Genomic DNA, 25154 nt, shown 5'->3' with positions numbered 1-25154 from the left:
CACCCGATTACACAAGGAATTACAAAACTACCCATATCCTTTAACTTTTTATGGCGCTTTTTTTCTCTAGAATAGCCGAGCGGGTTCGATAAGTGCAACTGTGCCCTGATCCTCTAACTTTCTCTTATTAGTGAGCAGCTCCTTCAAAAACTTGGCATACTTTGGCATTTGAGCCAGTGCCTCAATGATTGGAATATTTATGTGAAGTTGTTTGAAGATATTGAGGAATTTCTTGAATTGGGCCTCATCCTTATCTTGTTTGAGTCTCGAGGGGTATGGTATCACTGGCTTGTATTCGTAACTCCTTGAAATGTTAGGATTGGGGGAGTCTTTAACAAGTTTCCTCCCGTTGTCCTTGCATGCATATTCATCCAAATTCGGGTCTTCCCGGACGGTTACCCCATCATTGGGAGCACTTGGGATCTCTTTTTCCCTTGCTTCCAACTGCCTCCCACTTCTCAAAGTAACAGCTTGTAATTGTTCCCTTGGGTTGCATTCGGTGTTGCTCGGCAAACTCCCCGAGGATCGTTCACTTGTCCACGAGCAAGCTGTTCCACTTGGTTTTCTAGAGATTGGATGGACGCTTGAACATTTTTTTCGATGACGGCACCGAATTCATCAAGTTTCTTTTTCATTACATGCTGAAAGCGTGCCTCCGTGCCAAGCATGAATCTTGCCAATATATCCTCTATGGAGAGTTTCTTCTCTTGTGGAGGAGGGGCATGGTATTGGTTTCCTTGAAATGGTGGAGGCTTGTACTGAGATTGGCCTTGATTCCAAGATTGATTTGATGAGCCTCTCAAACCATAATTATAAGTGTTACCAAATTGGTACCCTGGTCCTCGTGGTGCACCCCCAACATAATCAAGCTGTTTCTCGGGAGGTGATGGGGCAACAAAAAAATAGGACATTGTGATGTTGCATGCCCTGACTCCCACAAGTGTCACATGACAAAACGGCCTTGGAACCCGAGCTGGACCCCAACTCTGAGTGGTCAACTATTACGTGCTAGGGCATCATGCTTCAAATTCGCTCGGTGATATGCTTCGTCAAGACATCAATCTTAGCAGCCAATCTCGTGGATTCGTTTCACCCTCATACACCTACTGCAGCCCTTGGAGGCTTCTGTCTAGTGCTCCAATGACACTCATTGCTGTATATATTCTCAATTAATTCCTCGGCCTCTTTAGGAAGCTTGTTGCTTAAAGAACCACCCCTGTTGCATCAATAAGCTCCCTAGTAGCATAGTTCACTGTTACACAACATCTGTAATCTCATCCATGGAGGAAAGCCGTGATGAGGACACTTACAAAGAAGGTCCTTAAATCGTTCATTGGCTTCAAATAGTATCTCACTATCACCTTGCCTGAAAGACGATATCTCCTGTCTCAATCTTGCAGCCTTGCTTGGAGGAAAATATCGGGCTAGGAAGTTCTCGACCATTTCCTTCCAAGTGGTGATGGACCCCAGAGCTAAGGATGTGTGACAAGGTCCCCTTGCTTATATCACGCAAGTGCACAGGTTTGTCAAAGTAATAATCCCGGGTGAGCGGGGTCGAATCCACAGGGAGTAGGGAGTAAAGACACTTAATTCGATTCTTAGCTATGTGGAGTATCAACAATGATAAGTGTGGTAATGATTCAATTCTCAGAATTTAAAAGCAACAAGTAAGAGAGAAAGAATAAAGAAGAGGGTAAGGCAATCGATAAAGATGAGGTACTCGGATGATACTTCACCTAGGATAATCGTTTCAAGTGCAAGAACTCTCTATTATACTTCCTAATCAATGCTATGGTGAGTCGTGGAAATCCTTACATACATAGTCCCAAATCTAAGGTCAACTATGCCTAACTCTATACATGTCCCGGAGGAGAAATCGAAAAATCTCAACACCTCACACTCGCATAGAGTTGCAATGAGCTCTAGGGATTCCAAATGATAAATCTCTTCCCTAAAAATAGACCCTAACCCTTTGGGCCGGTGAAAGGTCCCTAGCCACAATTAAGCCCTAGATACTAAGATCCTCTCAATGCTTCACTCCATTACACGCGCAACTAGGCCCCTGCGGAGGTTCATCCCTTAGACCACTCACTCTGTTATGGCCGCAAAGAACTCGAGGAACGGAGGTAGAATCTATCACGCCGTAGGGGAAAGGGTACGCTCCTGTACCTCTCGACTCACCCTCTCAACCCTCTCCAAAATAGGTTTGTCTAACGCTCGTGGTGTGTCACTCACTCACAAGGTTACCAACAAGAACCCTCAACCCTAGTGTCACTCTAGGGAAATTTTTATACAATTAAGCATTCAAGGTTGGAACTCACAATAAACATCAATTTATTGAAAGGATAATAAAGAAGTTCAATGAAACGAATACATCCTAGGGTTCACAATCATCCAAGCACCCACTAGGGGTTTAGCTCTCCATTGAGCTTAGTACAATCAAAGAAATTGAATGTAAAAGCAATGAATCAATAAGGAAACCCCCTCGATGGTCGTGTCGATGGTCTTGTGGAGAGTCCTCTACTCGTCGTCCAAGGATTCCTTCATCCGGTATAGGATACGCCTTGATCGAAGCTCCCCTACCAACCTTTTTCCTAATGGAATCACAATGTGAGAGCCATAGAACTTTTCCAAAACCTTGACCAATACCCCTCAAAACCCTAGCGGAAGCTCTCCCGCAAGTTGGGGAAAAGATGGAGAAAAGAATACCAAAATCGGGGCTGAATCGACTTTAAATAGGGCTGGAATCGGGCAACTCCACGGTCGTGGACGCTAGATGCGCCCGTGTGGAATGGGAATTTCCACACGGGCGTGGATAATTTCCACACGCTCGTGTGGATTCTCTGTTTCTGTCATTTTCGGCCGGCTGTGAACAGTAACTGTTACACGTTTATGCCGTGGATCGCTTTGCTTCTTCAATGACGGATAAGTTGATGGAGATCTTGTTCTATGTGCATAAGTCAGAATGCTTGAGTATGACTACCCTTGTGCCCCTCCAAATAGTTGTGCAAACTCAAATATGTGGAGGTTGGCACACACTCTGGCATCTCACACCTGTCTTATGTCTTCGCGTTTGAACCTTAGCAAGATCTCCTCCAAACTAGGTGCATTATGATCCACATTGGCCTATTTCCTTCATACTCGGCCTCACAGCTCTACCTGCGTAAAAGTAACATAAAAACACACATATTAATGTAAAAACCTGAGAAAAGTAATGCTCAACATAAGGAATGAACGCTTCGCATTCATATCGCGCAAGCACTTATTAGTCATATGTGGTGTGAGGTGTTGAGATTGAGTGATTTCTCCATCGGGACCTTGTAGGGGACTAGTATCGGTGATCGTGAGGCTAGATCCAATTATATTTCGATTTCCATGACTTAACTTACTCTTCATAGAAGCACTTTGCTCATTCGGTATCTAATACCTGAATCCTAGGGGGAGCATTGGCCGAATACCCCACTTTTACTGATTGAGATCTCCCTCTATTTCACCCTTGCATATTTGTCTCCGGTATTCATTTCTTCGCACATTAGATCACCACACCTTTCCATTTGTCATTAGGCTAGAAAGCAGAGAAGATGTTAGTACTAGTAGCCCTGTTCCATGTGGATTCGACTACCTGACTCACCGGGTATTTTATTACTTCGACACCCGTGCACTTGTGGTTCACACGCATATTCGGACATGTCAATAGACCTAACCCTTTGGTCTAGGTGAAAGATCCCTAGGTACAATTAAGCCCTAGGTGCTAAAATCACTTCAACGCTTCACTCCGTTGCACCCGCAACTAAGCCCCAGCGGAAGGTCATCCTTTAGCCCATTCACTCTACTATGACCACAAAGAACTTGAGGAAATGGAGATAGAATAAATCACACCGGAGGGGAAAGGGGATGCTCCGCTACCTCTCGACACACCCTTTCAACCCTCTCCAATCTATCTATGTCTAACTCTCGTGGTGTGTGATAAGTGTCTAAATATAGATGTTTTCATGTATATATCGTATTCACTTCGCATGTATTTTGTGAGGTTTGATGCCCGTTATGCGCTTAATTGTCTATTATTTGCTTTGTAGGGCATAAGGAAGCCATGGAGAACAAGAAGATATCATTTGGGCGAAAAGAGAAGAAAACAGGAATTTCATACTACCCCCATACTACCCGAGTATGGGGGACGTATCTATGATAGCGGCGGATTGTTTTGGAGTGTCTGCTTGATTTCCATACTACCCAGTATGGGGGCTGTATGCACCCGTATGGATCGCGAATCTAGGGTTTTTTAGTGCTATATGACCCCCATACGATCCGTATACCTTGGGGGATATAAATACCAACTTTTAGTGCGAGAAAAAAAGGAGACTTGTGGGCTGGACCTTTTTCTTGGGCTGACTTTTGGGGAGATCACTTGGGAGATTTTTGGGTGACCTTGGGAAGGAGAAGAAGGGCAAGGAAGCTAGAAGATCATTCAAGCCCAGGGTCCAAGACTCTCAAGGCAAGAAGGCAACATCATTCAAGGGGAGATTTACCACGATTTGAAGGAAGGAGACCCGCGGCTAGAGGAAGCTTCATTTGGCATTCCTTTGGTGGGGAAAACGTCATTCGGCACATTCTTTACCTCCTCCTCTACCATTTCATCTAGGGAGTGCCATATATGCTTTTTGTTTCATGTTTTTGCTTGTTTTGTATTGCTTGTTGTGGGATGATGACACACTAGACACCCAAGACCACCGGGTGTTGGTGAACCTTGGGGGGTTTTATCATGTATGTTGGATGATAAATTGTTAATTCTATGCTTGGGTAATTTTGAGATCTAATCCATTGTTTTCATGCTAAGTGCTACACTAAGGAAAAATCAGTAGCTCTTTTATAAGTGATGCATGTAGATGTGACTTGCTCACATGTATTAGATCATGAATGGATTAGAAGGGGATACTTGTATCATCATGCCGAGAAATTGGGTGTTTGGTAGCCCTCCATGTAGGTTTAATCCGAAGAAGAGTAGGTTTAATCCTAAGTGAGATTTCATCGTACTCAATGCAATCGTAGGAATGTAGATTTGGAAGAAATTCCTATCTATGTTCGTATGGGATTAGGGTTCAATCGCCGAGAAATTAGGGTTGTTCTAATCTTGGAATCTCATGGTGCATTTTACCCTTGCATCTTTAGATCATCATCCATGTTGCATGATAACCCCTCAAGGGGATCCTCATCCATAGGCCTTTGCATCTCATTGATTTTCTTGCTTGCTTATTGCTTGTTCTCTCAAATTTGGTCATAATCTCGTTTTAGCATTAATTACATTTAGTAGAGTAAAAATCCATCACTTGAGATCTTAGGCTAGATAATAGCTCGAGAAGGAGTAATAGGAGATCCTTAGCCCCGTGGAATACGATCCTCGTGTCTTCACGCGAGGTATTACTTGGCGATCCCGTACACTTGCGGGGAAGCAATCAAGTTTTTGGCGCCGTTGCCGGGGACTCTTTAAGGAATTCTAGGAAACTTTTAGATTATTACTCTAGCCATTTCATTCTTTACTCATTTTATTTCATTATTGTTGTTATTTTTCTTTCCCTTTAATCTTAACTTTCTATCATCTTTCTTGGTCTTGCAAGGTACGGTGCATGACACGTCCGTCTCGTTCGTACATCATGGCTAATCCGAACATCAAGTTGGAAGACTGCGTACACAGATTTGATGGTTGGATTAATTTGCAGACTCAGGAACATTTTTCACACCCTCGACACAACCATTTATCTGGGGATTCTAGCATATCTTTTGATGGTTGCAGCTGGCACACAGTGTTCGAGACCTTTATGAAAAGTGGAACACCATCAGTGAGTGAAGGAAGTATATCACCAATTGAACAGTTTGTTTTGACCACCGAGGGTCAATAGTTTGCCACCATGAATCCCTCCTTGGAGGACCGTACTAAAATGGGCCAAGTGTCAGCAAGGGTATAGGTGTGCACCTTGGGGCAACAGTTTGGGCAGCATGAAGGTCTTGGAAATAATACCGAGAGTTGTGAACTTCGTGTTCATGGTACAGACAACAGTTATGATGAAAGTGCGGTGTCTGTAGAAGAGGTAGGATCCGAACAGGGTGATGGGCTTTGGAACAGAGGGTTGATGCCATCAACTGAGGAAGCACCAGATTTGGAGTTGAAAACACTACCTGAACACCTGGAGTACGCCTTCTTGCGAGAAGATACACAACTTCCGGTCATCATCTCTTCAAACCTAACAGTTAAGCAGAAGGATGGGTTGGTGGATGTACTAAAGAGACACAAGAGAGCAATTGCTTGGAAGATCCCTGACATTAGAGGGATAAATCCATATATTTGCACTCATAAAATTCTAATGACGGATGATCACAGACCCAAAGCCTTGCCACAACGAAGACTCAATCCAAATATGAAAGAAGTCTTCCGGGCAGAAATCATCAAGCTTCTCGATGAGGGTATTATCTACCCTATATCAGACAGTGAGTGGGTTAGCCCTGTACAAGTGGTTCCAAAGAAAGGGGGAATAACCGTAATCACCAATGAGAAAAATGAGTTAATCCCGATTCGTACAACAACCGGGTGAAGGGTATGCATTGACTATAGAAAATTGAATGATGCCACCCGAAAAGATCATTTTCCCCTACCATTCATTGACCAAATCTTTGGAGCGGTTAGTCGGGCATGCCTACTATTATTTTTGGATGGGTTCTACGGTTGTTCCTAATTCCCATCGCCCCTGAAGATCAGGAGAAGACTACGTTCACTTGTCCGTATGGCACATTTGCTTATCACCGCATGCCTTTCGGGCTATGTAACGCCCCAACCACCTTTCAGAGATGCATGACGGCCATTTTTGAAGACATGGTAGAAGATTTTATGGATGTCTTTATGGACGATTTTTCCGTCTTTGGTGATTCATTCGATGTGTGCCTCAAGAACCTTGAGCGGGTCCTCATTCGATGTGAAGAGACCAATCTTGTGCTAAGTTGGGAGAAATGCCATTTCATGGTCCAAGAGGGGATAGTCTTGGGGCACAAAATTTCGAAAGATGGAATTGAAGTTGACAAGGCAAAGATTTCCACCATCGAAAAATTGCCACCTCCAAATTCTGTGAAGGCCATAAGAAGTTTTTTGGGACATGCCGGGTTCTATAGAAGATTCATCAAGGATTTTTCTAAAATTTCTAGACCCCTAACAAGGTTATTGGAAAAGGATGTCCCATTCGAGTTCAATAATGACTGCATGACATCCATCATGGCACTCAAGGAGAAACTAATTCAAGCGCCGATTATGGTAGCCCCAGATTGGGACTCCCCATTCGAATTGATGTGTGATGCAAGTGACTTTGCAGTTGGGGCAGTGCTTGGTCAACGGAGGGACAAACATTTCCACCCCATTTACTACGCAAGTAAGACTCTAACGGGAGCCCAAGCGAATTACACTACGACTGAAAAGGAGCTACTTTCTGTGTTATTTGCCTTTGATAAGTTCTGGTCATATTTGGCTCTTTGTAAAGTGGTGGTGTACACCGATCATTCAGCTTTGAGGTAATTTCTTAGCAAATCAGATGCCAAACAACGTTTGATTAGGTGGGTCTTACTGCTTCAAGAATTTGACCTGGAGATTAAGGACAAGTGGGGAGCAGAGAATCTTGCAGCTGATCATTTATCTCGTTTGGAGGGCTCTAGCACAGAAACTATGAGAGACAAGGACATTAATGACTCATTCCCTGAAGAACACTTGTATAATATCCGGTGTAGTAGAGAAGGAACCACCCTTGTTTGCCGATTTTCGCTAATTACTTGGTTGGTGGGGTCATCACGAAATGGTTTGCATATCAACAAAGGAAGAAATTCTTTTCGGACCTCAAGCACTACATGCAGGGAAGATCCATACCTATTCGAGGGTTTGTTACGATCAGGGTAGCTCGAAGATGTGTTTCTAGGGATGAGGGTCTAAGCATTTTGAGGCATTGCCACTCGGGACCCTTGGTGGCCATTATGATCGCGAATAGAACAACGAAGAAAATTCTTGATGCAGGTTTCTATTGGCCATCGGTGTTCCATGACACCGAGAAATTCATTCAAGCTTGTGATAGATGTCAGCGGGTCAGTAACATATCTCGCCGGGATGAGATGCCCCAAAATTGGAACCAAGCACTGTGAAGTTTTTTTGATGTGTGGGGTATTGATTTTTATGGGACCTTTTACGAGCTCCCATGGATACAAGTTCATACTCGTGGTAGTCGATTATGTGTCTAAATGGGTGGAGGCTCAAGCATTGCAAACAAATGATGCGAGGATGGTGGTAAAATTTTTGAAGAAATTATTCTCCAGGTTCAGCGCACCACGGGCAATCATTATTGACAGAGGCACTCATTTCTGTAATGCCCAATTTGCAAAGATATTGAAGTGCTTTGAAGTCTCCCATAAAATGGCAACAACTTGCCACCCACAAACTAGAAGGCAAGTAGAAGTGTCCAACAGGTATTTAAAGCGAATCCTGGAGAAGACTGTATCTCATAACCGAAGGGATTGGGCAGAACATCTCGGTGACGCTCTCTGGGCATACAGAATAGCTTACAAGGCTCCTATTGAAATCACTCCATATAGACTAGTCTATGGAAAAGCTTGCCATTTACCGGTTGAGCTCGAGCATAAAGCTTATTGGGCCATTAACTTTCTGAATCTTCACTCTTCTCTTGCAGGGTGCAAGAGGAAGCTTCAACTGAATGAACTTGACGAGTGGCGCTCCACGGAATATGAGAGTTCAAAGCTTTATAAAGAAAAGTAAAAGAGTACCATGACAGACGCATCAAGCACTCTAAGCAGTTTCACGAAGGCGATCAAGTCCTACTGTTCAACTCCATGCTGAAATTATTTCCGGGGAAGCTAAGATCACATTGGTCAGGTCCATACACGGTTACTCAAGTCTTCCCACATGGAGCGGTTGAGGTAACCCACCCAGTAAACGGCACATTTAAGGTCAATGGGCAATGATTAAAATTTTACTTTAATAACAATGCTATAAAGGAAACCAGGGGTGGCATCAAACTCTTTGAACCCCTATGAGGTAAGGAATGAGGTACGTCAGGCTCGTGACGTTAAACAAGCACTTCTTGGGAGGCAACCCAAGTGTTCGGTGGTGTTTGCTTGCATTTTTCGTATTCTAGGTCTTAGTTCATTTCATTTCTCATATTTCTTAGACTTGTTTTACTTTTGAATAAGTTCATGCTCACACACTTGGCGTAGTGCTCTCATCATTTTAATTGTTGTATGTTTGTGTAACTTCTTGAGAAACTCTTATTAGGTGTTAGTTCATGCACTAGATCGTCATTTTATTCAATTCACTCATTTTTGGAGGAGTCTTCGAGCTTGCTATATCATTTTTTTCATCATTTGTGGCAGGTTTTCGAAGTTTTTATTGGTTTTAATGGTTATACGGCCTTACTGGGTCGTATGGTAGCCGTCTGAGATGAGCACAGAGTCTCTGTACCGTCGCAGACGGTCCCCATATGGCCCCCATACGGGGCCGTCTGCGATGGGAGAACCCTCAGTCGAGAGGGCCTTTTGGCCCATACGACCCCCATATGGGGCCGTATGGGGGCCGTATGGGTCGGCCCCCCCATATAATCTTTCTCTCTCTCTCTCTCTTTCTTCCATTCTCTTCTTTTCTCTCTTTTTCCACCGATTTTCTTGGCCAAATCTCCTCATTTTTCCTCCTAAATCTTCTCCTCATCCATTTGAGACGTTGATCTAGTGGTTTTCTCCAAGTTTAAAGCTTGTTTTCTCAAGATTTTGTCGGTATGCTTTTTATATGACCTAGTTTTATCTTTCTCATTTCTTGGGCATTCTTAGAGATTTTGTGTGGGATTTCTTTAGCATTTTTCTTGGTTTGAATGATGTGAATGTTATGGATGAATTTTCCTTCAATTTTATGTAAAAATTTTCGATGCTTTGAATATAGGGGAGACTCTTGCCATATGAATAGTTACCATACGACCTTAAAAATTTGATTTTTCATGTGTTTCCTCTACCTCTAGCATTTTCTTTTGCTTTATCTTGTATCCCTATGAGCTTGAACAAAGTTTATCTTCATTGTAGGGATGCTTAACACAAAATGGCTCGCCTCCAAGCACCCAAGGACCACCGGGCCGTCCTCTACACCCGATGAGCCCGTCTTCAAGTTATCCCATCATCGAGCAGAGATATGATCGTGAAAAACAAAACCATTTGGAACATTGTGCTACCTTGAGTGGGGACTTGTGGAGAGCCTTGGGATTACTAAGTCAAGTAAAGGGAATGGCTATCAAAGAATTGTTGGGACAAGCATTTTTGCCATAAAGCGAGACCAACCTTTCGTCAATTAACCTTGGAGGTTTTGAGTACATTTGAGGCACAACAAGATGGAGATTCCGTGTGGAATAGGAAAATTATCACCATCCGTTTTCAAACTTTTGGACGGAAGTGTACTATGCACCACTTGGATTTTGCCAAATACTTGGGGATTTATGATGATGAGTTTATCAACTCCATGCCCGGTAAGTGTCTTAAGCATGATCTTCCAAGTGGAGTGGGATGAAGCAACTATTGGGCGACTTTGGCGGGTGATGATCAAACACGAAAGGCCTCGCGCATGATTGACCCGGCACACAGATTGATTCATGCTTTGATTGCTCGATCGATTTGTGGTCGGATTGATAGCAAGGGGGTTATGACCCAAGCCGATATTTATACGATGAATGGCATCTTCGAGCCACGTCCTACACACCTTGGCCACCTTGTCGCCGATGCATTTCTTCACTAGGGCTCGTATACACGATTGGGAGCTATATTTATTGGGCCCTATGTGACTAGATTGATCCGTGGCATGGGTATACTTGAAGCGGGAGCGCGAGGCATGACCATTGTAGGGAGTGCGGTACCCCTCGGACCCAACCCACATAGGCGATAGAGCTTGATGGTGCATGCGTGGCGGAGACCCACGCGCCACCCAGAGCCCTTTGGTGAGTCTAGTCGTGACAGGTCGAGCACCGCAGTTAGACCACTGACGGTGCGCTTTGCTCTTACCCCAGCGCTACATCTTTGCGACTTTGACATGAGGGCGGGGGCTTGAAGGCGGGGTTTCGGTGCATGCGTCGGGGCGGCGTCGAGTTCGTGGCCGACTTTACCCGGATCATTGAGGGACAGCGTCGGCTCGAGGCAAATCTTCACCATTTCATCACTTCCTACTGTGGTTCATCCTGGCACACTGTAGCCATTTCTTCTACCACCATGCCACCACCACCAGCACCAGATTGTGATGTGTAGCAGCTTGTTGGAGCTTGGACAAATATTGTTTACTTTTGCTTGCTTTGTTTTGTATTTTGTTAAGTTGGCATGGTTCTACCCTACCGACTTGTGTTATCGAACTTTAGTTTATTTTCATCTTTGTGTTTTTGTTGTCTACTCTCTAGTTTTCCCCTTGTGCTTGTGTTTTTAAATTCTTTGTGTAATGATGATGTCCCCGACAAGTTCCCCTTGCGTATATCCCGCAAGTGCACTGGTTTGTCGAAGTAATGATCCGGGTGGCGGGTATCGAATCCACGAGGGAAGTAGGGAGTAAAGACACTTAGTCGATTCTTAGCTATGTGGAATATCAACAATGATAAGTGTCGACAATGATTCAATTCTCAACAATTAAAAAGCAACAAGTAAGAGAGCAAAAGTAAGGAGGAGGTAAGGCAATCGATAAAGATTTGGTACTCGGATGATGCTTCACCTAGGATAATCGCTTCAAGTGCAAGAACTCTCTATTATGCTTCCTAATCAATGCAATGGTGAGTCATGGAAATCCTTACATACATAGTCCCAAATCTAAGGTCAACTATGCCTAACTCTATTCATGTCCCGGGAGGAGAGTTAAACAACCTCTCAACCTCACACTCGAATAAAGTTGCAATGAGCTTTAGGCATTCCAGGTGATAAATCTCTTCCTAATTATAGACCTAACCCTTTGGTCCGGTGGAAGGTCCGTAACCATAATTAACGCTAGATACTAAGATCCCTCAGCGCTTCACTCCGTTCCACGCACAGACTAAGCCCAGGAGATTCATCCCTTAGACCATTCACTCTATTATAGCGCACAAAGAACTCGGGAGCGAGGTAGAATCTATCACGTCGGAGGAGAAAGGGACACTCCTGTGCCTCTCGATTCACCCTCTCAACCCTCTCCAACCTAGCTTTGTCTAGCAGCTCGTGGTGTGTCACTCACTCACAAGGTTACCAACAAGAACTCTCGACCCTAGTGTCACTCTATGGGAAATGTTCATACAATCAAGCATTCAAAGATTGGAACTCACAATAAACATCAAGTTTATTGACAGCATAATAAAGAAGTTCAATGAAATGAATACATCCTAGCGTTCACAATCACCCAAGTACCCACTAGTGGCTTAGCTCTCCATGGAGCTAAGTACAATCAAAGAAATCGAATGTAAAAGCAATGAATCCATAAAGAAACCGCCTCAATGGTCGTGTCGATGGTCTTATGGAGAGTTCTCTACTCGTCGCAAGGGATCCTTTGTCCAACTTACGATACACCTCGCCGGATCGATGCTGACAAAAACTCTCCCAATAACCTTCTTCCAAACGATGCGCGATGTCGGAGCCGTAGAACCTCTCAAAACCCTAGCCAATATCTCTCAAAACCCTAGTCGAGCCCTTTCTCAAGTTGGGGAAAAGATGGAGAAAAGAATACCAAAAATCGAGGTCTGAATCGACTTTAAATAGAATTTGGAATCGGAGACTCCACGGAGTGGGCAGCATGGCGCTCGTCGGATTTCCACCTGACCATGGATAATTTCCACACGCCCGCGTGTGGATTCTACATTTCTCTGATTTCTCGATCGGTTGTGAGTAGTCTTTGCTCGAGTGTGTACTGCCTTTATGCCCTCAAATGGATGTGCTCACTTTCGAATCGCGAGGAGGTTGGCACACACTCTAGCATCTCGGACCGACCTATGTCTTCGCGTTTAAACCTTAGCAAGATTTCCTCCAAAATAGGTGCATTATGATCCACATTGGCCTATTTTTCTTCATACTCGACCTCCACAACCCTACCTGCATAAAAGTAACATAAAAACACACATATTAGTGTAAAAAAACACGAGAAAAGTAATGCTCAACATAAGGAATGAACACTTCGCATTCATATCGCACAAGCACTTATCAAACTCCACAAACTTAAGTTTTTGCTTGTCCTCGAGCAAACATTAAAACGATACGTGCATCAATGAAGAAAATATTGAAAGTGCTTGGCCTTAGGTTCACGAGGGCATACAAAGAAAGTATTCTCCAAGTAAGGAAAATTTCAACACTAAATACGAAAAATCAATGCTCTAGCTAAAAACTTGAATAAAAAAGAACAACAAACCCGAATTTCATGTATGTGTGTGAACTCACTCAAAACAACCCAAAGTATACTCCTCAAAGTTCTAAGTACAAGGGACTTATTTATCTACAAAAGTGACAAAAATTTTAAAAGATGTTAGTAGCTTCACACATCCTCTAAGGTAGCCCTTTCCAAAGTGGCCGCTAAGGTGGCTTTCACACTTTTCGAGGTGGTAGCTCTTTCTACCCGAGTGGTAGCTTTCACTCATTCTATGAGATAGCTCTTTCTCTCATTAGGGCATAACTAGTATCTGACTTATGAGAGTAGCTTCATACTTCATAGGTGGTAGCTCTTTCCACCCAACAAATACAAATAAACAATAAAACTATTTTGGTACTTATTTTTCATTTTTTTATTTTTTTGATTTTTGAATTTAGCAAAAGAAGTAAACCTAACTAGTCCCTTTAACATCGAACATGAGTTTCCAATAGAGTTCAAAGAGTGAGTAGTGCACTAAGTGTAAATCGGCCAAAAATTCCTAAAAATTCAAGCAAGAGCTAGAGCATGCAAACATTCAATGTTAACAATTCTCCTAGACTTAAGAATACAATCATTACAACTAAGGTGAACCGCCATTGGCTATGTGAGCATATATCAATCAAGAACAATAGAAAAGATGTGCGCATTATGAAACTCCCCCCCACACTTAAGTTGTACATTGTCCTCAATGTACACATGCAAGTTCAGTCAAAATATATCATTCAAAAATAGATGTGGGAGAAGCAATCAAATCAATACTCCCCTGACTCCTAGTGTTGCGTTTGATGAAGCTAATTCATTGGGAGTAGTGTTCCAATGGGTTGTGAAAAGCTCCTACGGCCAAGTGCTTGAAAGCACCTTAGCCGTGCCCATGACTTTAAGTCTCAATTCCCAAGATGACAAGACCATCGCTGCGCATACATGAATGGGTTCGGTGAAGCTCAATAAAAACAAAAAAATAACTCGAGTGTATAAAAAGATGAAGCAATGAATACAACTCGGTAAATGCAACATAACATAAACTCGGAAGGAAAAAAATCGCTACGAGTAAACAAGTCTAAAAAAACAAGAAAAATAGAATAAAAGTAAAATGCACGCATGGAAATAAAAAAAGTCAAGTGTCGAGTCGCTCTCGGGGCTCTGTCTTTAACTGCTGCTTCTTTGAAGTAGAAGCACATGGTGGGTCCACCGGTCTTTGGAGTCGAGGATGGAGGTGCTAGAGGCAGCGCGGGGCTCGAAGGGTCCTCGGCTGCGAGGATAAATTATGAGGCAGCGTCTCGCTCTAAGATCTCTTTGTAATATGTCGAAGCGTGCCATGAACTCTGTATCTTGAGTGGCTGCAGTGGCCCGAATCTCAGCAACCTCAGCTCGGACCACTCCTATAGCATTCTCGAGCCTCTCAAAGTGATCATTGACTCAAGATGGTGAAAACATACGCACTAGGGGTGGTTCCTCGGCTGCTGGAGGTGCCTCGGTCTCCATCGATCTTGGTCGAGGAGGCTCGGGGGCGGTGAGATGCTCGGCTTCATCACCCTCATCCTCAGCTATCTCTGGGGCTGGTAGGACTAAAGCAAAGACCCCTGTCCGAACCCTGCGGACCATGCCCATCAACCGCATAGTCTCTAAACTCCGGGGAGCAGGGTACACTCGTCTTCTCGGCCCCTTGAATCGAATCCAAGAGACCCATGCCCGGCACTAATCTCGTAATGTAAGGGCAGAAGATCACTCCCAATCTAGCATAGTATCCCGGTGTCGATGTACTCTACCGGAATGTGCCCCTAAATGAATCGATGCACGCTCTACCATCGAGTACAAATCATAGCGACTCGACCGCTCAAAACACCGATCGCATCACCGTGGCCATTCACCGACCTACTCATGATGCTCGTGCAAATATCGCTATCTGGGTCGGGAAAGGCGCGTGGCCTTGGACACCCGGCTCGTCTGGACCTTAACCATATAGTACTCTGTAAGCTCTGCTGGGGTCAAGGTTCCAAGATAATCGATGAGTAGCTGCATACTCCCTCCTGTAGTCAGTGAATGCCTTCTCGTACAAGCCAAGTAGTACGGAAAACTGCGTATTGCTCAAGCTATGGTGGCATCCAAATACTACAGGCGAATGGTGTCTAAAGCGCTGCGAAGCTCGAATACGCTCGTATCAAACTCGAGCGAGGATAGCACCTCCGATGCAAACTCTCGGATAGGTGGCTCTCTAATCGTCGACAAGCTGCACGCCAACCACCTTATGAAACTAGATCCTCGATCTCATCGGCAAACTCATCTCCCTGCTGAAGCTCCCTCAGTATAGTCGTGTCCAAAAATCGAGTCTGTCTGAAATGGAGGCTCGACAAACGCCCATAACGGACCTGATGTTCGGGAATCACAAATCGCATTCCCTCCGGCTCAGGGGATGACTCACGTGGCCTTTTATCAGCTTGCTTCTTTGACCTCAGTGCCATGATCTACAAAATTTAAATGAAATTGATCAAACAAGTTGATAAAACAATGCTTTGCGAAATCCACCGCGGTGCGTGTGGAATTTCCACTGCGCCCGTGTGGATCCACGGGCGTGAGAACCACTGCGACCACGCATCAACAATCCAAAAATATAACTTAATAATACTTATAACTTCGTTCTAAACATAAATCATTGTTCCAATTGAAGAGACGAAGCATTATTAACCAGAATAATCGATATAAACTATGAATTGATGAAGAAGATGATGAAAGAGGTTTTACCGAGCGAGGAGGGTGAGAAAATGAAGAGCCCGGCCGGAAACTTGGCTAAAATCCTACCAAAGCGGCGCTATGGACTCGGAGAGTCTTTGTAAGTGTGTTTTCAAGTGAAAATGAGTCGTGAAGAGGGAGAGGAATCATCCTCTTTTAAACAGAACTCGCGACTTTTGCCGTTCTGTGCATCCACACGGGAGTGCGGAAATTACACGCGCCGTGCGCCCGGACCCCTGAGGCGGGCGCTTGCGCCCTGCAGCTTCCACGGACATCCGAGAAAAATATCAAGTCTTACACCGCCCGTGCGGAAATTCCCCGCAGGCGTGGAGATTCCCATGCTCAACTCACGAGGGGACAGACGCGCCCACTGTGTTTTATCGTGATGGAGGGAACACCTCTGCAAAGATTACCGCAGGCGTGAGGAAATTACCGCGCGCGTGTGTGAGTTCTAAGGTCGCCCACAGGGGTGAGTCCACGCCGCTGTGTGCTCTTAGGAAAATCTGCCCAACTCTGCAGGTGTTTACATGCCCGTCTTGAAGTACCCACGGGCATCGCCCGGATTGCATGAGTCGTTCACGGGGGCAGCCCTGCGCCCCTGTACCTTCTCTGGATGAGCTCGCGAGTATACACCCGCAGGCGTGGAAATTCCACTGCGCGTGTGTTTTCTCTGGATGACTTAGAAAAAAACCTGCGGGCTCTGCGAGAACTATTTTCGAACATGTTTACACACTCAGAGCCTGCTATACTATGCAAAATTTACCAGATAAAAACACGAAATAGAACTCAAACGACCAAACTTCGCCAACTCTCAACAAAACACACAATTAGTTCTTTTAAAAACCCGCAACAGAATCGCAGCACAAGCACTTAAAAATTGAAACACCAACACTTAACAGTTTATTCATGAAAACAAACTAAACTAAAAGGTGCGAGAACAATAAATACTTGGGTTGCCTCCCAAGAAGCGCTTGTTTAATGTCACTAAGCTTGACGTACCTTTCTTACCTCACGGGGGTTCATAAATGAAGGTTGCCCTCTTACCCATGGCTTGAAAGCATAATGAGCAAAGTCTCTTGAAGGTAGAGGGTGTACTCTCGGGCTTCGGACCACCTAGCAATGGTTCGTTCAACTTCCTTGGCTCATGTACGTCTCCAACAATCTTGGAGCATTTTTGGTGGCGTCTCCGAGCCCTCTTCATTTTTCGGAGCACCGTCTTCAAGATCCCCGGTGTAGATGTTTCTTCTCCAGTCGAACCAAGCATCATTACTTCTTCATTGCTCTCCTCTTGGTCGAACAAACCTTCATATGGATCCGGGTTGAACATTTCCTGCACATATTCATCAACAAGCTCATCAGTAGTGTCTAGAAAGTATAAAGTGCCATCGAAATCAAAAGAATGTCGCATGGCTTCAGCAAGGCGGTATGTCAGCTTGTCATCTCCAACTCTCAATGTGAGCTCTCCGCCGTCCATGTCAATCAATGCTTTGGAAGTCCACAAGAACGGTCTCCCAAGTATCAAGGCTACATTCGCATCCTCATCGACATCTAGCACTACAAAGTCAACCGGAAAAATGTACTTGTCCACCTTGACAAGTACGTCTTCAATGATGCCTCTCGGATGTCGTACCATTCGGTCCGCCAATTGTAAAGTCATCCGAGTAGGCCTAGGCTCTCCTAAGCCTAGCTTTTGTAAGAAAGTATATGGCATGACTTTGATACTTGCCCCTGAATCTGCCAATGCCATTTCCTCACCTATGTTGCCGATGTTACACGGAATGATGAAGCTTCCCGGGTCTTTCTTCTTGTTACGCATTTTCTTTTGCAGCACCGCCGAGCATGAAGCATCTAGCACCACTGAAGCAGTTTCCTCCAATTTCTTCTTATTGGTCAATAGGTCTTTTAGGAACTTCGCGTACTTAGGCATTTGAGCCAATTCCTCTACAAAAGGAATATTGATTTGGAGTTGCTTGAACAGACTCAGGAACTTCTTATACTGTTCATCCCCTTGGTCATTCTTCAATCTAGAGGGGTAAGGGAATCTTGGCTTGAATGGTGGGGGTACCACCTCTTTCGCTTTGTTTACTCCCTCCTCAACCTCTACAACCTCGGGTGCGTGTTCTTTCGGCTTTTCACTTGGAAGCCTCCCTTCAACCTCACGACCACTTCTCAAAGTGATCACCTTCACATGTTCTCTAGGATTGGTTTCCGTGTTGCTTGGTAAACTTCCATGTGGCCTTTCGGAGAGAGACTTCGCAATTTGCCCCACCTGATTTTTAAGGTTGTGCAAGGAGGCGGTGTGATTGCGAAGTGTAGCCTCGACTGATTCAAACCTTGTATTTGCCGATTGAACAAATCTAGCCAAGTGCTTCTCCAAATCCATCATTCGGGTTTCCAAGCCTGAAATTCTGTTTTCCACTTGAGGGGCTTGTTGCTGTTGTTGGAAACCCGATGGCCCATGGTTTTCTGTGGGCCTTGATTACTCCATGAAAAATTGGGATGATTCTTCTAACCTGAATTGTAGGCGTTGCTGTATGGATTCTCTTGAAGTCTCATGCCATTACCTACAAAGTCAACGTTCTCAACTGAAGAAACATCACCAATGACGATTGGGCAATCGGAGGGAGCATATCCTCCACCACAACCGGTGCAATTCGTCATGGCCGCAACTCTATTCGAAGCTATAAGATCTAGCTTCTTACTCAAACTTTCCACTTGGGCCGCCAATGAAGTTACCGCATCAATTTCATGGAGACCGGCCACCTTTTTCTTCTCTCTAGCGTTCCACTGGTAGCTATTTAACCACATTTCCTCATTGGGGGTATTGCTACCTAAGGTACCTCCTGCCGCCGCATCCAAGAGTTGCCTTGTACTCGGGTTCAAACCATTGTAGAAGGTTTGAACAATCATCCACTCCGGGAATCCCTGTTGCGGACACTTTCGCAGGAGTTCCTTGAACCTTTCCCATGTCTCAAATAGAGACTCCAATTCCAACTGCACAAAGGATGAGATCTCATTACTTAGCTTTGATAATTTTTTGGGAGGGAAATAACGGGCTAGAAAAGCTTCTACCATCTCCACCCATCTAGTGATTGATGCTCTAGGTAATGAGTGTAGCCACTGCTTTGCTCTCCCTTTTAAGGAAAATGGTAAGGCTCTCAATTTGATGGCATGATCTGTCACACCATTTATCTTTAGCATGTCGCACACCTCGAGGAAGCTCTCTATGTGACTATTTGGATCCTCATCGGCCAAACCGTTGAATTGTGCGGACTGCTGCAGCAAACGGATGAATGTTGGCTTTAGATCAAAGTTCTGAGCTGTAATTAGGGGATGCACAATACTCGATTGTGTCCCCAACACTGAAGATCTGGCATAATTGGATAGTGTTCGTTGTTGCTCATTTTGTTCTACCATCTTTTCAGATCCTTCTACTTCCATATCAGCTGGATTATGCTGTTCTTGCACAGGTTCTTTCCCTTTTCTTCTAAGTGTACGTTCAAGCTCAGGTTCTCCTTCAATCAATATTGATGGATTCCCTCGGGTCATAACCTGGAGCTGCACCAAAAAGAAAGAAAAAGACAATCAAAACGATGATAGAATAAGAAGATATGAATTAGAATGTGTGGTGAAATACCTAAGAAAACAAAGTGCAAAGTATCTCTAAACACCTAACTCCCCAGCAACGGTGCCAAAAACTTGACAAGATCCCCTTGTGTATATCCCGCAAGTGCACGGGTTTGTCGAAGTAATAATCCCGGGTGAGTGGGTATCAAATCCACAGGGAGTAGGGAGTAAAGACACTTAATTTGATTCTTAGCTATGTGGAATATCAACAATGATAAGTGTGACAATGATTCAATTCTCAACAATTAAAAGCAACAAGTAAGAGAGCAAAAGTAAGGAGGAGGTAAGGCAATCGATAAAGATGGGGTACTCGGATGATGCTTCACCTAGGATAATCGCTTCAAGTGCAAGAACTCTCTATTATGCTTCCTAATCAATGCAATGGTGAGTCATGGAAATTCTTACATACATAGTCCCAAATCTAAGGTCAACTATGCCTAACTCTATTCATGTCCCGGAGGAGAGATTAAATAACCTCTCAACCTCGCACTCGAATAAAGTTGCAATGAGCTCTAGGGATTCCAGGTGATAAATCTCTTCCTAATTATAGACCTAACCCTTTGGTCCAGGCGGAAGGTCCCTAACCACAATTAAGCCCTAGATACTAAGATCCCCTCAACGCTTCACTCCGTTGCACTTGCAACTAAGCCCTAGCGGAGATTCATCCCTTAGACCATTCACTATATGATGGCCGCAAAGAACTCAAGGAACGGAGGTAGAATCTATCACGTCAGAGGAGAAAGGGGACACTCCTGTACCTCTCGACTCACTCTCTCAACCCTCTCCAACCTAGCTTTGTCTAACGCTCGTGGTGTGTCACTCACTCACAAGGTTACCAACAAGAACTCTCAACCCTAGTGTCACTCTATGGGAAATGTTCATACAATCAAGCATTCAAGGTTGGAACTCACAATAAACATCAATTTATTGAAATCATAATAAAGAAGTTCAATGAAACAAATACATCCTAGGGTTCACAATCACCCAAGTACCCACTAGAGGCTTAGCTCTCCATGGAGCTAAGTACAATCAAAGAAATCGAATGTGAAAGCAATGAATCCATATAGAAACCCCCTCGGTGGTCGTGTAGATGGTCTTGTGGAGAGTCCTCTACTCGTCGCAAGGGATCCTTTGTCCGGCCTAGGATACACCTCGTCGGATCGATGCCGACGAAAGCTCTCCCAACAACCTTCTTCCAAATGATGCGCGATGTTGGAGCTGTAGAACCTCTCCAAAACCCTAGCTAATACCCCTCAAAACCCTAGCCGAAGCCCTCTCTCAAGTTGGGGAAAAGATGGAGAAAAGAATACCAAAATCGGGGCTGAATCGGATTTAAATAGGGCTGGAATCGGGCGACTCCACGGGCGTGGACGGTACACGTGCCCGTGCGGAATTTCCACATGGCCGTGGATAATTTCCACACACCCATGTGGATTCTCTATTTCTCTGATTTCTCGGCCGGCTGTGAACAGTGTTGCTACAATGCATGATACAGTGCTCCGCTACAGTTTCGACCTTAATAACTTCCCAATTCCATATTTTCATCGGGGTAACGCAAACGGGCACACGTTTACGTCGTGAATCACTTGCTTCTTTAATGATATACAAGTTGGTGGAGCTCTCATTCTTATGTGCATAAATGGGAATGCTCGAGTGTGACTGCTTTTGTGCCCCTCCAAATGGATGTGCTCACTCGAATGCGAGGAGGTTGGCACACACTCTAGCATCTCACACCTGACCTATGTCTTCGCGTTTGAACCTTAGCAAGATTTCCTCCAAAATAGGTGCATTATGATCCACATTGGCATATTTCCTTCATACTCGGCCTCACAACCCTACCTGCATAAAAGTAACATAAAAACACACATATAAGTGTAAAAACTTGAGAAAAGTAATGCTCAACATAAGGAATGAATACTTCGCATTCATATCGCACAAGCACTTATCGGTCCCCTTTTTGCCTCACAGGGCATTAAGGGAATTTGGTGGGCTTTCCTGGTTTTAATGGAGGTCGGGTGAGACATGTATTACTCACCACACATTTTCTCATGTCCTACCTCACGACGAGCACAAGTTGAACCGGGGAGTTCGTTGTCACCCTCCTTTATTATTTGCATTGCTTTATCTTGCATATTTTTCATGATTAGTGTACATTGAGGGCAATGTACAACACTAAGTGTGGGTATGGGTGTATTTCATGTATTAGGATCATTTGCTTCATGCTAGTGTTACCTATGATGGCTTTGTTCATTCTTGTAAGATTCTTTTAGCTTGGACTAATGATTGATGTTAGTTACTTGTTTCTATGCTTTATTGAATCCTGTTTTACCCCTAGTATTGTCTTGTGCACTAATTTTTTGTTGATGCCCTGGGAATAGCCAATGTGACTACTCTCTAACTCTCTTGTATGCGTAACACACTACTTTGAGTACTTGGCCTTAGAACACTAAGTTCTTTCCTTCGATGGACTCTTAAGAACTTCTAAGTCTTGTTGAGCTAATCCTAGTTTTGTGTCATGTAGAGTACTCTGAAGATGTGATCTAGGGTGAATGTGAAAAAAAAATGAAAAAAATGAAATGAATGAAAAAGAAAAGAAAAAAATGAGTCTATGTCAGTAATCCTCTGCTTCTGAAGCATGAATGCGTCTATGTAGACTATAATTGAGTAGTTGGGTGGCTCTTGTGCCTAACCAGCATGTGCACCCTCCAGAAAGATTTCAAAATGATTTTCTTGCAGTCTACGTTAGTCGAACTCGAAAAAAAAAGGAAATGAATGATGAAATGAAAATAAAACCTAGTGATCTTTTTGAGTACCTACCAAAGGTTTTGAGTAGAAAGTGGACTTAGTTTCAAGGTATAGAATTAGAAGAATCTTATTTGGCCATTGAAGTAGCACTTAGTAGTTTAAGACTTAGTATTCTTTGTAAGTGGAGTGATTAGCATCTAGAGCTGTACTGATTGAAGTCCTTAGGCTAGACCAGATCAGGGTATATGAGATATAAGATTCACTTACACGGCAAGGACATCTATGTATCATTGTCCATTGCTTTTGGAGTCTTATATTTACTTGATGCCAGAGGTAATGCATTTAGCCACTCCTTAGTCTCTTTTTTTTTTCATGAGTTGTTTACTTGGGGACAAGCAACGCTTAAGTGTGGGGATATTTGATAAGTGTCTAAATGTAGATGTTTTCATGTATATATCGTATTCACTTTGCATGTATTTTGTGAGGTTTGATGCCCATTTTGCGCTTAATAGTCTATTATTTGCTTTGTAGGGCATAAGAAAGCCATGGAGAACAAGAAGATATCATTTGGGTGAAAAGAGAAGAAAATAGGAATTTCATACTACCCCCATACTACCCAGTATGGGGGCCGTATGCACTGTAGCAGTGGATTGTTTTGGAGTGTCTGCCCAGATTTCCATACTACCCAGTATGTGGGTCGTATGCACCCCGTATGGATCACGAATCTAGGGTTTTTGGGTGCTATACGATCCCCATACGACCCATATGCCTCGGGGGATATAAATACCAACTTTTAGGGCAGAAAAAGGAGACTTTTGGCTGGACCTTTTCTTGGCCGACTTTGGGGAGATCACTTGGGAGATTTTGGGCAACCTTGGGAAGGAGAAGAAGGGCAAGGAAGCTAGAGATCATTCAAGCCCAAGGTCCAAGACTCTCAAGGCAAGAAGGCAACATCATTCAAGGGGAGATTTACCACGATTTGAAGGAAGGAGACCCGCGGCTAGAGGAAGCGTCATTTGGCATTCCTTTGGCAGGGAAAGCATCATTCAGCACATTCTTCACCTCCTCCTATTCCACCATTTCATCTAGGGCGTGTTATTTATACTTTTGTTTCATGTTTTCTTTGTTTGTATTGGTTGTTGTGGGATGATGACACACTAGACCCCCAAGGCCACAGGGTGTTGGTGAACCTTGGCGGGTTTTATCATGTATGTTGGATGATAAATTGTTAATTCTATGCTTGGGTAATTTTGAGATATAATCCATTGTTTTCATGCTAAGTGCTACACTAAGGAGAAATCCGTAGCTCTTTTATGAGTGATGCATGTAGATGTGACTTGCTAGCATGTATTAGATCATGAATGGATTAGAAGGGGATACTTGTATCATCACGCCAAGAAATCAGGTATTTGGTAGCCCTCAATGTAGGTTTAATCCGAAGAAGAGTAGGTTTAATCCTGAGTGAGATTTCCTCGTACTCAATACAATCGTAGGAATGTAGATTTGGAAGAAATTCCTATCTATGTTCGTATCGGATTAGGGTTCAATCGCCTAGAAATTGGGGTTGTTCTAATCTTGGAATCTCATGGTCCATTTTACCCTTGCATCTTTAGATCATCATCCATGTTGCATGATAACCCCTCAAGGGGATCCTCATCCATATGCCTTTGCATCTCATTGATTTTCTTGCTTGCTTATTGCTTGTTCTCTCTAATTTGGTCATAATCTCATTTTAGCTTTAATTACATTTAGTAGAGTAAAAATCCATCACTTGAGATCTTAGGTTATATAATAGCTCGAGAAGGAGTAATAGGAGATCCTTAGCCCCGTGGAATACGATCCTCGTGTCTTCACGCGAGGTATTACTTGGCGATCCCGTACACTTGCGGGGAAGCAATCAGTGTGTCACTCACTTACAAGGGTTACCAACAAGAACTCTCAACCCTAGTGTCACTCTAAGGGAGTATTGATACAATCAAGCAGTCATGATTGGAACTCAAATAAAACATCAATTAATTGAAAGCATAATAAAGAGGTTCAATGAAACGAATACATCCTAAGGTTCACAAATACCCAAGTACCCACTAGGGGGTTTAACTCTCCGTGGAGCTAATTGCAATCAATGAAATCAAATGTAAAAGGAAAGAATCCATAGAAAACCCCCTCGATGATCGTGGCGATGGTCTTGTAGAGAGTCCTCTATTCGTCTAAGGGTACCTTTGTCCGGCCTAGGATATACCTCACTGGATCGGTACCGACGAGAGCTCCCCCACTAACCTTCTTCCAAACGAAGCGTGATGTCAAAGCCATAGAACCTCTCTAAATCCCTAGCCAACATCTCTCCAAACCCTAGCCGCTGCCCTCTCTCAATTTGGGAAAAAGATGGAGAAAAGAATTCTGAGATCGGGGCTGAAATCGGCCTTAAATAAGGCCGGAATATGGAATCCACATGCCGATGTGGGCGCCCTTGTGGATTTTTCGCACGGTGTGTGGAATGTTTGCTATAGACCTCTACTATAGTACTGGCCTGAAACACTCCCGAATCCATGCTTTTATCGAGGTAATGTAAACGGACACACGTTTACGTCGTAGATTGCTTTGTTTCTTCAATAACGGACATGTTGGTAGAGATCTTGCTATACAT

At 43.8% G+C, this 25154-nt stretch overlaps 2 non-coding genes across 2 annotated transcripts; both read left to right on the top strand.

Moving 5' to 3' along the window:
* Positions 1–1288: 1288 nt before the first annotated feature.
* On the top strand, positions 1289–1395 carry LOC120266232. Its single transcript, XR_005538074.1, has one exon. It is a non-coding gene; the product is annotated as a small nucleolar RNA R71 (small nucleolar RNA).
* A 17663-nt stretch (positions 1396–19058) lies between these two features.
* On the top strand, positions 19059–19165 carry LOC120266142. The gene has a single exon (XR_005537984.1). It is a non-coding gene; the product is annotated as a small nucleolar RNA R71 (small nucleolar RNA).
* Positions 19166–25154: the final 5989 nt, after the last annotated feature.

This window comes from Dioscorea cayenensis, chromosome 7 (genome assembly GCF_009730915.1).
Source record: "Dioscorea cayenensis subsp. rotundata cultivar TDr96_F1 chromosome 7, TDr96_F1_v2_PseudoChromosome.rev07_lg8_w22 25.fasta, whole genome shotgun sequence".
Lineage (NCBI taxonomy): Eukaryota > Viridiplantae > Streptophyta > Magnoliopsida > Dioscoreales > Dioscoreaceae > Dioscorea > Dioscorea cayenensis.
Note: the sequence above shows the minus strand (reverse complement) of the source record. Positions and strands in the feature narration are given on the sequence as shown.